This window comes from Oxyura jamaicensis, chromosome 7, assembly GCF_011077185.1.
Source record: "Oxyura jamaicensis isolate SHBP4307 breed ruddy duck chromosome 7, BPBGC_Ojam_1.0, whole genome shotgun sequence".
Classification (NCBI taxonomy): domain Eukaryota; kingdom Metazoa; phylum Chordata; class Aves; order Anseriformes; family Anatidae; genus Oxyura; species Oxyura jamaicensis.
In genome coordinates this window covers 12,032,549-12,047,030 of record NC_048899.1, presented here as the reverse complement: position 1 = coordinate 12,047,030, position 14,482 = coordinate 12,032,549, and the positions used below count along the sequence as shown (strand labels likewise).

The 14,482-nt window shown below is 39.6% G+C and overlaps 1 protein-coding gene across 3 annotated transcripts in view; it reads left to right on the top strand.

Annotated features, from left to right (window-relative positions):
* The window catches only part of PDE11A (phosphodiesterase 11A), a 145,268-nt gene that overhangs the window by 89,319 nt on the left and 41,467 nt on the right, over positions 1-14,482 (top strand). The gene's annotated exons all lie outside the window — the stretch shown is intronic.

Genomic DNA, 14,482 nt, shown 5'->3' with positions numbered 1-14,482 from the left:
ATGTTGTGGTAATTAAATCATTTGTAGTGGTTTATAATAATTGCATTACAGTCTTACTTGGTAATTAAATTTCAGAAAGACAAGTTGCCCTCTGTTTTGGACCACATGAACTATTAACAGTGTTTAAATATGTATAGCTGGAAGATGGGATTTTTCACACTTGGCTGTGTAGGTGACACTGTTTCGAACTGTTGGGCAGCACAGACTTAACGAGGACCACAAGCATGTAGTCGCGCTGCAAAGTCAGTATGGCAAACTGTGGTCCCAGCCACGCATATGGTGAAGCACATACAGTTCTTTGAGCCCCAAACCTCGCTGTAAGTGCATGAAGTTATTCACACATTTAAGTAGTTTTAAGGTTGTCCCTAAGACCAGTCACGCAGACTCTTTCACTCCTCTTTGCTGTCACAGGAGGGACTGTACTGACACCAAGCTGTTCCCTAGTGCTATTCCAGTAGTTCACGTTCCCCTGAGCATAGTGGTGGTGGGGAAAATCAGGGGAAATCTAGAAGGCAAACTAGGCTGAAGTGTTAATATCAAGCTGTGTCCCCCTTCCCTTTGGAGAAACACTCTGGCACAAGATGTAAAGCACAGCTTATTTTTCTCTGCTTTTCTGCATGCACTGCCTACGTAAGACCAGTCCTAGACCATCGTGTTAAGAGCTTCATAATTCATGAAACTGAGATCTTTATTGTATTACATGATTTCATACCCTTCTACATGTGCCTGTATCTTCAGTTGTCATGGAAACAAGAAGTCAGAAATGCATTGCATACACTGAAAATGATTACAAATAAATAATGATTAAAAATAAAATACTGCTATTTTATACTAGTTTCTGAAATGTGAGGCTCTCATCTGGTGACATCAGGCTAATGCTCTCTAGTTCAAAGGTATGTAAAGCTGGAAAATTGTTTTAAATTTCACTGAAGAGAAGGAATGGCAAAGCATGGAGAAGAGGAGGAGTAAAAGACTGCTCATGATCTTTTCCCATACTGTGTATTTATGTTTGAGAGCATCTAATTAAATTATTTGGGGGACAGATTTTAATCTCACCAAAGACCTCCATTCTGTAAATGTCTATGTGACCCATCACTGTAGATCTCAATGAGTTGGATTTATTTTTTTTTTAAGGAAAAAAAAAAAAAGAACAGAAGCAAAAGGCAAATGAGGACTGTTGCACAAAGACAGTCGCCTCTGGCTCAGGCAATTTCTGAGGTTCAGCTCACCAAAGCTGGAAGGAGTGCACCATGTCCATCACTCTCAGAATTAAGGTACAGGGCTTAGAGAGGACCTTTGGTCTGATAGAATAAAGCCAGCCTTATATTATTAACCAGTGCCTTCCAACAGCCTTGTTTGGAGAGGGAAAAAAATACCTACATTCTTTGCATCACTTTGTCACCCAGAAAAGAGACTATGCCCTTTATGCTTAAGTTGCAGAAGAATGCTCTTTGACTTTTTTGTTACTGTCATAAATCTCAGAAATTGCAGATACAGAGTCTGATGAAAACCCCTGAGTTTGCTGAATTGTTTGTTTTAGTAAGAGCTGTTTCCCTTCCTTTCTCAACCATCTGCTTCTGGAAGTATTTCCCAATCGCCCTACAAAGATGTTCTTCAGCTCTTTTCTGCAGTGCTGAGACCTGGGACTATCAGGTGCGTTTCTTCCAATGCAACAGCCGCTCTCCCAGCATGAAACCTGATCCAGTGTGATAGAATTTACTGAGAATAAGCCATATGAAAGAACACTGACAGTTTATTGAGGGAAACTAATCTATTTTTACTTCAATTTGTTCCATGAGGGATTTTATCAGAAATAAGGCAAGTGGGATGACTTCACTGTGTCAGAGGCTTGAGAGGCACCTGCTTATGAACTACTGTTACAACAGTACTGTCGTACGCCAGTGCCTACCCTAATGTTAGGGATGCTTGATAGATGACAATGGAACTTCTGAATTTGCTTTCTGAATTTTAAACATTCAGCTTTATTGAAATTTTGGTATTTTAATTTTATAGTAGCATTATAGTTGATCAAGATGAGATCAAATTGTTGCAAAAGGTCACTGGACAGATTTTTTTTCTTTTTTTTTTCATGACCATTTTTTTATTTTTCGGTAAAACCATGGGGCTTTAGTGTAGAAGGTTCCCTTCCCTCCAGAACGAGTGAAGTATTTGTTTTTCAGGACATTGTGGAGGGAGGGTTTGCAAGGAATAATTTAACCTGGTGTGGCTTGAATACTAAGCTGCTCTCCAGAGGGACTTAGACCTCTTTATTGGCTACAAAGCAGCTAAAGTGAGGTTATAGCAGTCATGAGGAGCACATCCACCGCCCTCTGTCCACCTCTGAAAACTTGCAGCCTAATTGGATAGGCTCCTTGCTCTCTCACTGTTGTATCAATGGTGCGCGGCAAGGTGCTTCTTCATGTTGTGCTTTCCCATATGCAAAGAGAGGAATAGATGCACAAAAACACCCGTTTGATATTTCAGCATTTTCTACTTTATGATTACAAAGGACTGAGTTGTGTTTCTGCTATAAGTCTGCGTAAAACCAGTTTATTTTGAAGAGCAGGAGATAAGTAAATCCTGGTTTTGAAATATTTTCTCTTGAAGAAAAATCATATTATGAGAGTTGAGGAAAAGGCAAGAAACCTGTGGCCTAGAAGCTAGATAAAGCCCACAGTTTGATCATATGTCTGTGCCCAGACTTTTTTTTTCCTGTTTGAGTTAGCACGGGTCATTAAATAAACTTGGAAAGGAATGGTCTTCATTCAACAAGGAAGAAGTTCCAGTCTGCAGATTAAGTCATGGTAAGGAAGTCATGCAGATGTTAATAAGAAACTTTCTGTGGTAATATGTTTTACATATGCAAAGGAAAAATGTATTTATTCATGTCTACTGTAAATAAATGTATTTATTCATGTCTACTATACAGAATAATCTCTGCACATATTTGCACTTTAAAAAGGGGGGTTAAGAGGTTAGGATTGAAAATGTGAAAAATCAATATTGATATTCTGACTGCAGAGTAAAGACATTGTAACTAGAAATACTAAGTAATGAGTACATCTAAGATCAATTTCTTTATAGTTATACTACAGCTTAATTACTCTTGTTAAACACCTTGACAAGTAATAAACTTCTATTACTGAAAATAACAGAAAATTAAATTTACTTTCATGCTCAGAATGGGTCTTTATACTACTTTGTTAAAAAAGAAAAAGTCTCCTGAAAAGCTGAAAGATATTTCAGTTGGTTTAGATTATAATAGAATACTAGGAATTTCTGCTGCATTTCATTATTATTTTACAGTACTAAAAAAGCATTTGAAGCAGTTTAAAATATTGGTGACTGCCTTAGATAGTGGCTGCTTTTCAGTTTTAGTAAATACACATACTAGTACAGTGATACTTCAACAACTGGAATTTTCATCAGAGGAGTGAGTAATAAACTTGGTTATTCATTTGCCCATACTTAAAAAAGTGTGCTGTTCCTTTGCTGCTCTCAACTAGTATATTTGTTATTGAAATGGAAAGTTTCTTGTTTGTTGGATAGATTTTCCCATCCAAAACCACAGTTGGTCCGGGACTTGAGAATGCTTGGATAAGCAAATTAGAAATAACGGTTGTTGGGGACATAGCGTTGTTCCAACTGAAGGTGAAATGATTCATTCTCCAACAGACCTGTTGTCTGTCCTTCAATCTGATCAGCCATCAAACCCTACAAGATTCTCTTGTCAGGTGGAAAGCACTGAGGAATAAATACAGTTTAACATTGCTACAGCGTTTAGCCAACAGCCATGCAAAAAGCGATAAGGCATAGAATACATTTAAAGTGTCATGCAAGGCTGAGGAATATCTGAAGAATGGTTTTTAAAAAATCAACACCTGTGAAATGATAAAGTAGTATGCTTCAGTCCGTGACAGATGTGGGAATTTGTATTTGGAAAGATTTTCAATCAGGAAGAAAAACCTATCTAGCAAAGACCCATGCACTTAAATTGCAACAGAATAATTAAAAACTGGGATACTTCATTGAAAGATGCTACTTCAGGAGGTCTTCACTGTGGGTTTGTAATAGTTCTTTCACTGTCTACAAGGGGTGAGTTATTCCCACACAGTTAATATACATCCCTGTGGAGGAAAGAATTCTTCAAAGAAATGCAGAAAAAAAGTATAATATTTCAATAATATTTTTGAATAATAATTTAACTGAGCTTAGATTCCTTTTGTAGCTTAGATTCCTTTTTGAAATTATAGCTGGGAATTTTCTGATTAAAAATCAAGTTGTTTTTCACCAAACTTTATTTGGATAGAACTTTAATGCTTTGCATTAATATTATCAAAATCGGTTTTAAAATGAAACAAGCTCCCTAACAGCAGTACTGATTTTTGAAACCAGGATGGAACCATTCATTTTCCCCCCAGCATGTACCCTACAAAAAGACAGAACGCTTTTCTTTATTTCTGCCTGTATACTGTGTTCTGGCTGCAAACAGCTGCTTGTCATAAATGTTTGCTGGTATTGATTTTAAATTATTAATGGTAACATTTCTGTAGGCATTTAAAAAAAATACTTTACCAAAGGAAAAATAAATGTTCTTCAAAGAAAGAGGGCAGCACCCTTAAAAGGTCTTTTACATTGCCAACTGGTTTACATTTAGAGCTAGAATCTTTTTATAATTAAAACCCTAGAAAGTGAGGGATGAAAGAGAGCTGAGAAATGTTTCTCTGAGATGAGCCTGTTTGGCCACTGGGTGCCATCCTTGCTCCACTTTAAGTCTGAGCATTTACTGTTTTTTGTTAGGCTGTAAAATCCTGGAAAAGGTAATACCAATGCAATTTCACACCATCGTAACGTTTGTGCGTGTGCATGTAGTGGAATATGTTAGCAGCACGGACAGCGTGTCCTTCGTGAATGAGTCACGGAGAGAACTGGGAGAAATATCCTGACAGGTTCAGCCATGTTATGTCCACAGCAATATCCAGCGATTTTATTTTTTTTTGCCATCCTCTATCAGCTGGTATAGAGCAAGGCAGTGCTGGAAGACCTGACCCTGCACATGAGAATGTGAGCAGCTGTGCTTTGTGCAGTATTAATTTAGGCTCTGGGACTATTTGAAAAGAAAAAATGCATGGATGCACAGTTGTTTCCTAAATAGGTTCATATTTGGGGTGTGTGGGTCTGTGTCATCCAAGCAATACTATATCTAACATATATTATGGAAAAAAAAACAAAAAAACAAAAAAAAAAACTTCTGTTCATTATTTATTCTACTGCTTCATTATCTCTGGGGGATTCCGGAATTGGTTTAGTCTCAAAAATCTCTTGTTTTGTCTGGGCAAAATCCCAGGCCGTGTACATGTATTTTCTACCAGAGAAGTTATGACAGTAGTTCTGCATTTTTATTTTTTTTAATTAAAAATGTAAACACTTAAAATGTATGAGAAATAGAACCTAGCACTTCTTTTTTGCTCCAACTGTATGGAAAATGTGCAGATTTTACTCCAAGCAAAAACAGAAAGCTGAATATTTTATGAGACCGTTTCTGTGAAGTGTTCCATCATCTTTTGTGTTGCAACAAGCTATGCCCAGGGCTGAATGTGCACAAAAGAGCTGAGAACATCAGATATCGGTGTTTTCCAGCACCTTTGTGATCCCCTTGCACGTACTGCATTCTGTTTGGGGTACTTAAACTTAGTATAACAAACCCTGCTTTCTGTGCTGCTGTGCAGTAGTGTGTTTAATCCCAGGCATACAACAAGCTCAAGGGCATACACACACACAAAAAAAGGGTATTTCTATTTTAGAAATTATGCATATATATTATTTCATATACGCTACCATTAACCTGATTGCAGGTATCTGCTCACATGTCTGCACTTCACCTGTGGTGGTGCTGGTAAGAAAAAGCTGTAAGTGGCATAACCAACGCAGTACCATGGCAGGACCTGGTCTGTGGGTAATACCTGTCCCAGGGATGCGTGGCACTTACCTGGAGGAGACCCTGGTGGCTATCTCCCGGTGTGGCCCAGCAAAGCAGCCTTGGTGTAGGGATCCGTATCCAGCTCCTTGCCTGGCCCATTTCTCACTCGTCTGCTCATTAACTACATCTCTGAGTCGGTGGTGGCTCAGGTATTGGTGCAGCTTTGTAGCAGGCATGGACAATCCTCAGTGTCCCTGAAAGAGTCATACAGATAGACCTTGTCCCTGAGATTCACACCTCCACATCTCCGCACCTGATGATACGGCCCTTCCACAGCACCCTCTAAGCATACAATGAGAGGATATATTCAAAACATTTGACAGACCCGAGGTATCTAGGAGAAAAAGAGCAATAACATCAGTCAGATATCACAGTATTGTAATAGGGGCCAGCTAACGTGTATTTGTAAGATCTTCATTAAGAATTCTATCAACAACATAAAAGAAGTATTTAAGGCTGTGTTGCAGCCTTCCACCTCAAAATAGCAGTAGATGAAGGGCAACTTTTGTTTAAAGAAAATTTATAAAGCTAGTAAGATCTAGGTAGTAAGTAAGGACCTGAAAAAATACAAGATTTAAGTGCCTATTTATTTTTGTTGAAAGAGCAGGATGTGTACATTTTGTATTTTCTCAGCAACAATGTGGTGATGAGGCTGTGGGCTGTGTGAAGCAGAGTTTCCTGCTGCTCTGCAGGTTGGGGGCCTGGATTTGCTCTGCTGGTGGGCTCCATGGGGCTGAAGGATGCTGTGGAGAATGTTCCAGTGAGGGAAATTGGGCTAATCCTCCTGGCTTGTTAAAGCTGTAGCAAGATGAAACTGGTTTTGGGTTTTTTTTTTTTTTTTTTTTTTTTTTTGGAGGATGCTGTGTTGAGCACTCCTGAGGGTGTCTGGGGAGTGATTTATAGATCGAGAATAGGAAAGGTGGATTTATTTTTTTTAAACCTGATGAGAACTGAGAAAAAGATAAAGATGAGACATTTAAAGACAATCGCAGTTCTCTATAGCTTTTCTGTAAATGTATGTTGAAAGTTTGAAGGCATTTTCAGCATTACTTACTATCTGCCTAGCGCTAGTCTGCTATGGCTGTCACTGTAGCAGATCTGAAATAGGACTTTCTCCCCAGCTGAGTAGTAGCCCACTCACGCTTGCATAACTTTCTCTACCAGTCACCAATTCTGCCAGTCTGATTTGTCGCAGGTGCTTAACAAGAAAACCTCAGTGGCCAGCAGGAATGCCATCCAGTGCCAGTGCTGAGTGCTCTGGCAGCACTGCCATGGCCCCATTGTGGTGGCCTGTGAGCAGTGCTCCTGTGGGTCATGACAAAGTGTGGGTGTGTTTTGTGCCGCCTGAGTAGGCTGGGACAGAAGAACTAGTGTAATACCAGTTCACACGCTATTGTGGCACTGGTGGTATTGTTTGTTTTATTGTTTTGTTTTCTTGTTTTTTTTTTTTTACTCTCTTCTTGGCAATGCCTTTACTCCTCCCTCGTTTCCTCACACTGTGTTTGTTCTGCTGGGAATTGCAGGGCACAAATTGGGCTGTTTGCCACCAAAAAAAAAACTGGTTCCTCCCTGCTTCTTCACATCTTCTGTGGAGAGAACCCTGACCCTGTTCCTTCCACCCTTAATCAGGCTTTTTCCTCTTCTGAGTCTTCAAGGAAACAAATAGAGCCTTCCTTCCCTTTCCTAGGTCGTCTTGTGGAGGAGAAGGCTGCCTTGTATCCCTCTGCACTCACCCTCCCAAATGTATAGGCATGAGGGGATTGGTGCTCATTACCCATTCTGCTCTTCATGGAGCAACAAAGCTGACTCTGCCTACCAAAACCAAGTAGGGCTGTTGTGGGAAATGGCAGCCTTGCATGCCTGACACTTATTTTGTACCACAGAGAAATATTTGCCCTAGGTTTGGTGCTAGTGTTTGTTTAAAATTCTGGGACGGAGACTGAATAGACCCTTTTGTATGAGCTTCTCATCTGCACCAATGGTCATAAAAAGTCGACAGTTGCTAGCCTGTAGTATGTGACACACTGGCTATTTTCTAATCACCATACGCCAAAAGGACGTGAACACTCCCCTGCGCGCCTCGGGAGATCATTGTGTACAATGTGCATGCCCTGTAAAACTCCAGTCCTGGGCTGCTGTGGTTATGTACTTTGGCCTTAAGAATAATAGATACTCAGACCATTAATTGCTTTTATTTTATGTGTCTGTTCTTTTAAAACAGAATTTTCTTGTTGCTTTTATGGGCTGTCATATATTTTGTTTGTGTGTGCTAAGAAACAACTGTAATGCTGTGGATCGATTTTTAGCAACATAAATAATGTATTTTGTATCTTTTCTATTATAGTATATAAGAACATTTTAAGTGTAATATTTTTATCTTTATCAAATTTATTATTCCTTTTGATGGGTCCCAATTTGAGAAAGTAGCATGTTCGGGATTGATTGATCAGAAATACACTTCCAGCTTTTCAGCTATAGTTCTGTGCTTATGTTTGGAAATTGCATGTGAAATGCTGTGATGATATATCTTCCCTTGTCCTTTTAAAAATAAAAGTATAACAATACATTATTTTCTCAGGTACATGTAGCTTTATACCAAAAAGTAAATACCATATTTTTGTCCTGAGCCCACAGTGAAGTAGTTATATTTGATTTGACCATTTGCCAAACATATTTTTTTGAAACAAGACGAAATGCAGCTTGCTTTCTTCTACAATTTGTCTAAATTGCATCCTGCACTGCTAGTGTGCTAGTTGAGGACACAGAAGTACACAGTATACACTGCATGCACATGCTTCATTTGCAGGTTTCAAAGCTGAATGCAAGAGCAGCATTATTCTCAGTTTACAGATGTGGTATTCTTGACATTAAACAATGACCTTTTCCAGTAAAGGGTTCAGTCACCCACTGTTGGACTTGGGGAAGAGTTGGTCATTTGCTTTTGTGATTGCAATCAGCTGCTTATCTGCTGGATTACTCTGGAAGAGCTCAACATTCATAAGCCCTGTTCTAGGGGCTGCTGCTATCTTTCACATCTGAACAATTGTTAGATAAAACATTCACAGTATCCAACACAGAAACTGGGCATTTGGTAGATCTCGTGGTGCAAAGCAAGAGTGTATGGGAGGGCCAGGCCTCCACATCTCATGCTTTCATCCAGCTGCCTTCAGAGGGGGCCAAAGCCCTGCTCCTGTTTCACTCCATCTCCAGTTCCAGTTATTTGAGTATCCCTCTCTTCAGGGACCTTGTTCAGGGAATCAAAATTTGGCAAAAGTTGTTGAAGGGCAAATAAAGTATTATTTTTTCGACCCAGTTTGAGCAGGGGGCTGGACTGGCTGGTGTCGAGAGGTCCTCTCCAGCCTAATGGTCCTGTGACTCCGTGTGATCTCGCTCCAGAAGGCAGCAGTGACAGTCATGTTAAAAGCTCGTTAGGATTGAAGTCCACAGAGGAACACATACACAAACACACACTTTGAATCTGTTCCACAGCCGCTTCCCTTTACTGTAAATAAGACGAGCTTTCATTTAAATGCTGCTGTCCTGCTCCTGCCGGGGTTGGTCATTGGAACAGAGGCGCTGACTCAGCGCTCTGAAGGCAGAGAGGCGCCAGCCCCAGCCTGCAGTAACAGATGGAGGCCTTTAAAACCCGGGTTGCTCTGGGCATTAAAACATCCCTGAGCTGAAACATTTGATTCTTGCCCTTTGGAGAGAGTAAGAAACGTGTCAGACTGGAACATAACAGGCTTTGGTCTTCCATGGCCGTGAATATGTGCAGAATTTGTCCACTACTGCTAACAACTGACTATAAAAGATACATTGTAAAAAATGCCTGCAGATATAAATATAAGCAAGTATTTTTAGAGGCCTTTATACATGAAAAGAACCCTTTACAAATCAAAATCTGTGCCATCAGAAGTTACTGTCTCTAGTATGGTTTGGTAGATTATAAAGATGAAGGCATCACATTTAAACATCTGCTTTGATATTTTTGTGCAGTTTTTGATGATCAGCCTTTAAGGTTTTTTCAGGTCCTGATCTTCTGAGAGCTACAGAAGTACTTAAAGAAGTACTTCTGAGAAGCTACAGAAGTACTTATAAAGGCCTCAAGTCTGACTTCATCTTACTATCAAATACGGAATACATAAGATTGCTAAGAATATACTGTTACAAGTGTTAGTGCAAAATCATTTAGCCTTCCCACAAATTGTGTTTTGTCCTGGGTTCTTAGTATCAAATGGTATCAAAAGCAGCGTTTTCATATTTTATATGTAATACTGAATGGAATTCTTGCAACCAGATCGTTCAGCTGTTGGTATCTTCTGTGTAAGAAACTTCTTAAACTGCCTATCAGTGTGTGATGACCGGTGGGAAATATGGATGGAATAAGAGGAATTTGGCAAGATGGGAGAAAATGAAATCACCTCCAAATTGCCCTCTCTCCACTACTCAGCTAGAATGGTCTCATAATCAAATTCTGCTACAGGAGATTGCTAATTGTCCAAATTGCTATTTCATATTTGTTCCTGGGATGATACAATTGTCCCCCTACATGAGGAGTTATCTCTCTCTGAGCATTTTTTGCACTGGCAACGTGTGACTGGCCTGCTGGTCTCTGCTGAAGGTAAATCTGAGTAGCTGGAATGAGAAGAATTTAGCTCAGTGTAACTTTCGCATGCTGAAAACTAGACTTCCATCTCACGCAGGATACGTTTGGTTTGTAAAACTTTGTGGATCGTTAGGGAAACCCATAAAGTTCCTTTCCTATATGGAACAACTAGTAATGTTTCCAGATCCTAAAATGGAAAGACACCCATCACAAGCTTATGGCAGCTATCAGGCTATTTGGGAACTTTGCCCCCTTTCCATTTACCCATTTCAAGGGATTGTTCTTGTACTATTTATAACTATAAATTTATTTAAAGTTAATTTGTTTTTCTCAGTGGCATTAATGAGTGTAAGAGGTCATTTAATGGTATGTTTTACATGCACTTTCTCAACAGCATTATTGGCCATTATGAAGGTGTTAGGGTAGCATGCAGCAGAAATTGAAAGTAGGATTAAAAGGAAAGCAATCTGTAGTAACGTTAACCAAGCTGAATGTAAAACCTGTATCTCCTTCAAGAAATGTGCTCAAAACAGCAGCAGAAGTCTCTCCTTTTGCTTGTGTGGATTGATTGGTGTTTCTCATGAGCGCCTCGTTCAGCCCTTACAGTGAGAACCTTGTAAAATGCTCTGCCTGCACATTCTGACGTGTATATACACGTATGCATCCTGTCCACAAGAATGAAAGAGTACAAATGAATGCTTTATTCTTGTCTAGTTCTATGCTACTGATATAAAGAAAACATTTTATACCACGTACATTTTATATGTGCTTCTAAAACTGTGAAATGCTTGTTCTCAGCAGCACTAAGGTCTAAGCATCAAATATTAAATTTTATATGAAGTATTTCACTTAGTGTTTCCCTAAAAACTTTGACTCCTTGGTTTCCTAAAATTCTCCTTTTCAGGTTTTACTCATCCACAGCAGTCCAGAGGCTTACTAATACAGAATCAGAACCACAAGTTTTCTGTTCCATAGACTCTGATAGTGGCCAGAATTGGGATATAGTTGGTAGAGTTGCACTGTGTATTTGGAAGCATGATGGAAGCGTAATTGGAAGCATTAATGACATTCAGCTCTTTGGTGACCGCTGATGCAGGTTTGGTTAAGGTTCAACCAGTCACACGTCTCCCAGCTGTTCACATGTGCCAAGAAGGCTGTGAAGCAATTTACACAATAGTGAAGAGCAATGAGGAAAGGAAAATCTGCCTCTGATTCTGAACTGACTACAAAGGCGCTGTTCCCCCCTCCTGTACCCATCCCACCCCAGCCCGTGCACGTGTGAGTATGGGGCAGACACTGACCTCATCCCCGTGCACTCTTCCTGGGGCATGGCGCCCTTTCTCAAGTTCCTACAAGTGGTGAGAGTTTCCCAGCCTAGGAACTGCCAGGTTTGTACTTAGTAGGCAAGAGCAGATGCCTTCCGCGAGTTAACCCCAACTTGTGTTCAAGGCTCCTTTCAATATGTATTTTTTCTTTAATTCCAAGGAGTACTGGGATATGACCAGAGGATTTGCATCCAGCTTTAATTTACTATAAGCTGATAGGAGAGTCATGTGAATCTTTCTCAAGGATGAAGAGCCTTGAAATTACTTGGTCCGCAGGGTAAAAAGACTTCAGTGTATAATGTTCTTAATTGTTTTTAGAAAGAGGAAATTGAACTTCAAAACATTCCAAAGGAAGCAAGCCTTTTAAGTGATCCTAAATCACTGGGGTGCTTTAGAAAATAATTTCACTGTAAGTTGAATTTTAATTGCCTGCCCCTTCCTCTTATTGTCGTGGTACTTTCATCCCCCCTGTTTTCCTGGAAGAGAATGTTATTATTGCTGTTTATTTTAAGAAATCCACTGGAATTTCTCCTGCAGTGCAGCAAAATGTCAGGGCTGGATATGTTTTAATATTCAGTATTATGAATATTTTTTATATCTTTGTAATTAAAAAAATGAAGTTTTAATGACTGCTCTCCTATAAACCCTGGACTGCTGCATTTCCAACATAAGAAGCACAGGACAGACAATGCCAGGTGCAGCCAGAATATTGCTTCAGCCCCACAACATATCATTTTTTTAACATTATTCAAATTAGTCTCAACACTCATAATTCTGTTGTCTCCTTTATTGCTGTTGTAAAGCAAATGGTTCTTTTATACAAATGTTATCTCCTGGCTATTAATTCAGCAGTTATTTTGGATTATGGCACTCCTGTTAAATTTAGGAATGTAAAATCTCATAAATATTTAAGTTTCAGACTGACATGGGAAGAAATTGTTTTTGACTTGCTTTGTTAAACTCTTGTTCAGTTTGTAGTAGATTTGGAATATATTGTTAATTCTCCACCATTAGGAAAAGGGAAGAACAGTTGTAGTTGAGCAACTGCTTCAGTTGTACTCCCTTGAATTATAACAGGTTGGTAAACGTATTTGTTTTCATTTAAAAATAGCAAGGGAAATGTCCATTCCCTTTTAAGGGGACAGAAAATGTGAAAATGTTAATCAGAGCTCACTTCAGAGTTAATGCAAATGCAGCAGGTTTGTAAAGGTTTCAGTGAAGCAGTTTCAAGCAGGGCTGCTTACAGTCAGGAACTTCTGTTTCAGCATCTTTGGTCTTTAAACTTCTTTCTAAGAAACAAATAAAATTGACAAATGCTTTTCTTCCATCAAAGATTTTCTGTATAGAGTACATTTAAAATGCAGTGAGTGTATCCATAGAATAAATATTTTAAGTGACTGATAAAAAGTCACAATTTTTGTAAGACTGCTGAAGGTCTAGGTGTCAGCATTTGCACCAGCATTCCTGTTTCACATCTAACAGCATCTTCTTTTTCATTACCTCAGAACTAAATGTGTAGCTTTGCTGCCAGATCTTAAGGAGTATTACGGCATAAATTGTGCTGGTGTCATTTAGAACTATTTCAAATGTTTCAACAATTATTCAAATAAAATTTAGGAAAAAAGTATTGAATTGATTCAACCTGAATCATTAGGCTAGTGGACAAAGTATAGATACGATTAACCAAGATTGCTTCTCTCCTGCATGCTCCTGAGGTTCTTCAGCTGTGTCCTGGAATGACACGTGATGAGTTGTTTTATTTCCTATGTCAATTAACCTCACTGGCATAACAGTGTGACTTTTTGTGGTATTGGCACGCAGCACTGGGCACTGAAGTGAAAAGGCAGTTTTCTTCTAGTTAGCAGATGGGTTGGTACCACAACGGTAATACTGTTCTATGACGGGTTTGCACTATCTGCTTGTATGAGGTATGGCTGAACCAGCTTAATCTTTGTGTAATTATTGAGGTGGTACTTTGCCTAAAAAAAGCTTTTTACTTGTCAGTAACTTGTCATAGTTACAGTGCAGCATTTCAAAATACAAGTTCTTAAAAAGGAAGCCATAAGGTCATCATGTCAAAACCTGTAACTGTGAAGGTGAATGTAGAACTGCATGAACAGGTATTTTTATATGCCAATGAGTACCTGGACGTGCTATGCCAGCTGAGCCCATGCAAGTTTAACAAATTCCGCATGGTCCAGCCCATGGGCCAGACCCAGCCCCTTTGTGAGATTTCTACCTGACCTGTCACCTTCTCACTGCAGAGAGCGAGAAGAGATGCCTCTTCAGCAAAGGCAGGCTCCTCCACCTGCCCTCTCTGGGGAGATGAGTGGCAAGTCTGAAGGGGCATAAGGAAGGGCAAACAAGCCCTTGAGGGTTGACGGTACCTCCGCCTGGCTCTTGCAGATGCTGCTGGGCCACCCAGAACATGTCTATGTGCACAGCTGCATTCATCAGCCAGTCCTGCACAGCCTCCTCGTATGACTTTGTGTGCATGAAAAGCCCATTCCTCTATTACAAACGGAACATGAATCTGCTGTCATATGGGAGGAGAAAGATATAAGGCTTTTG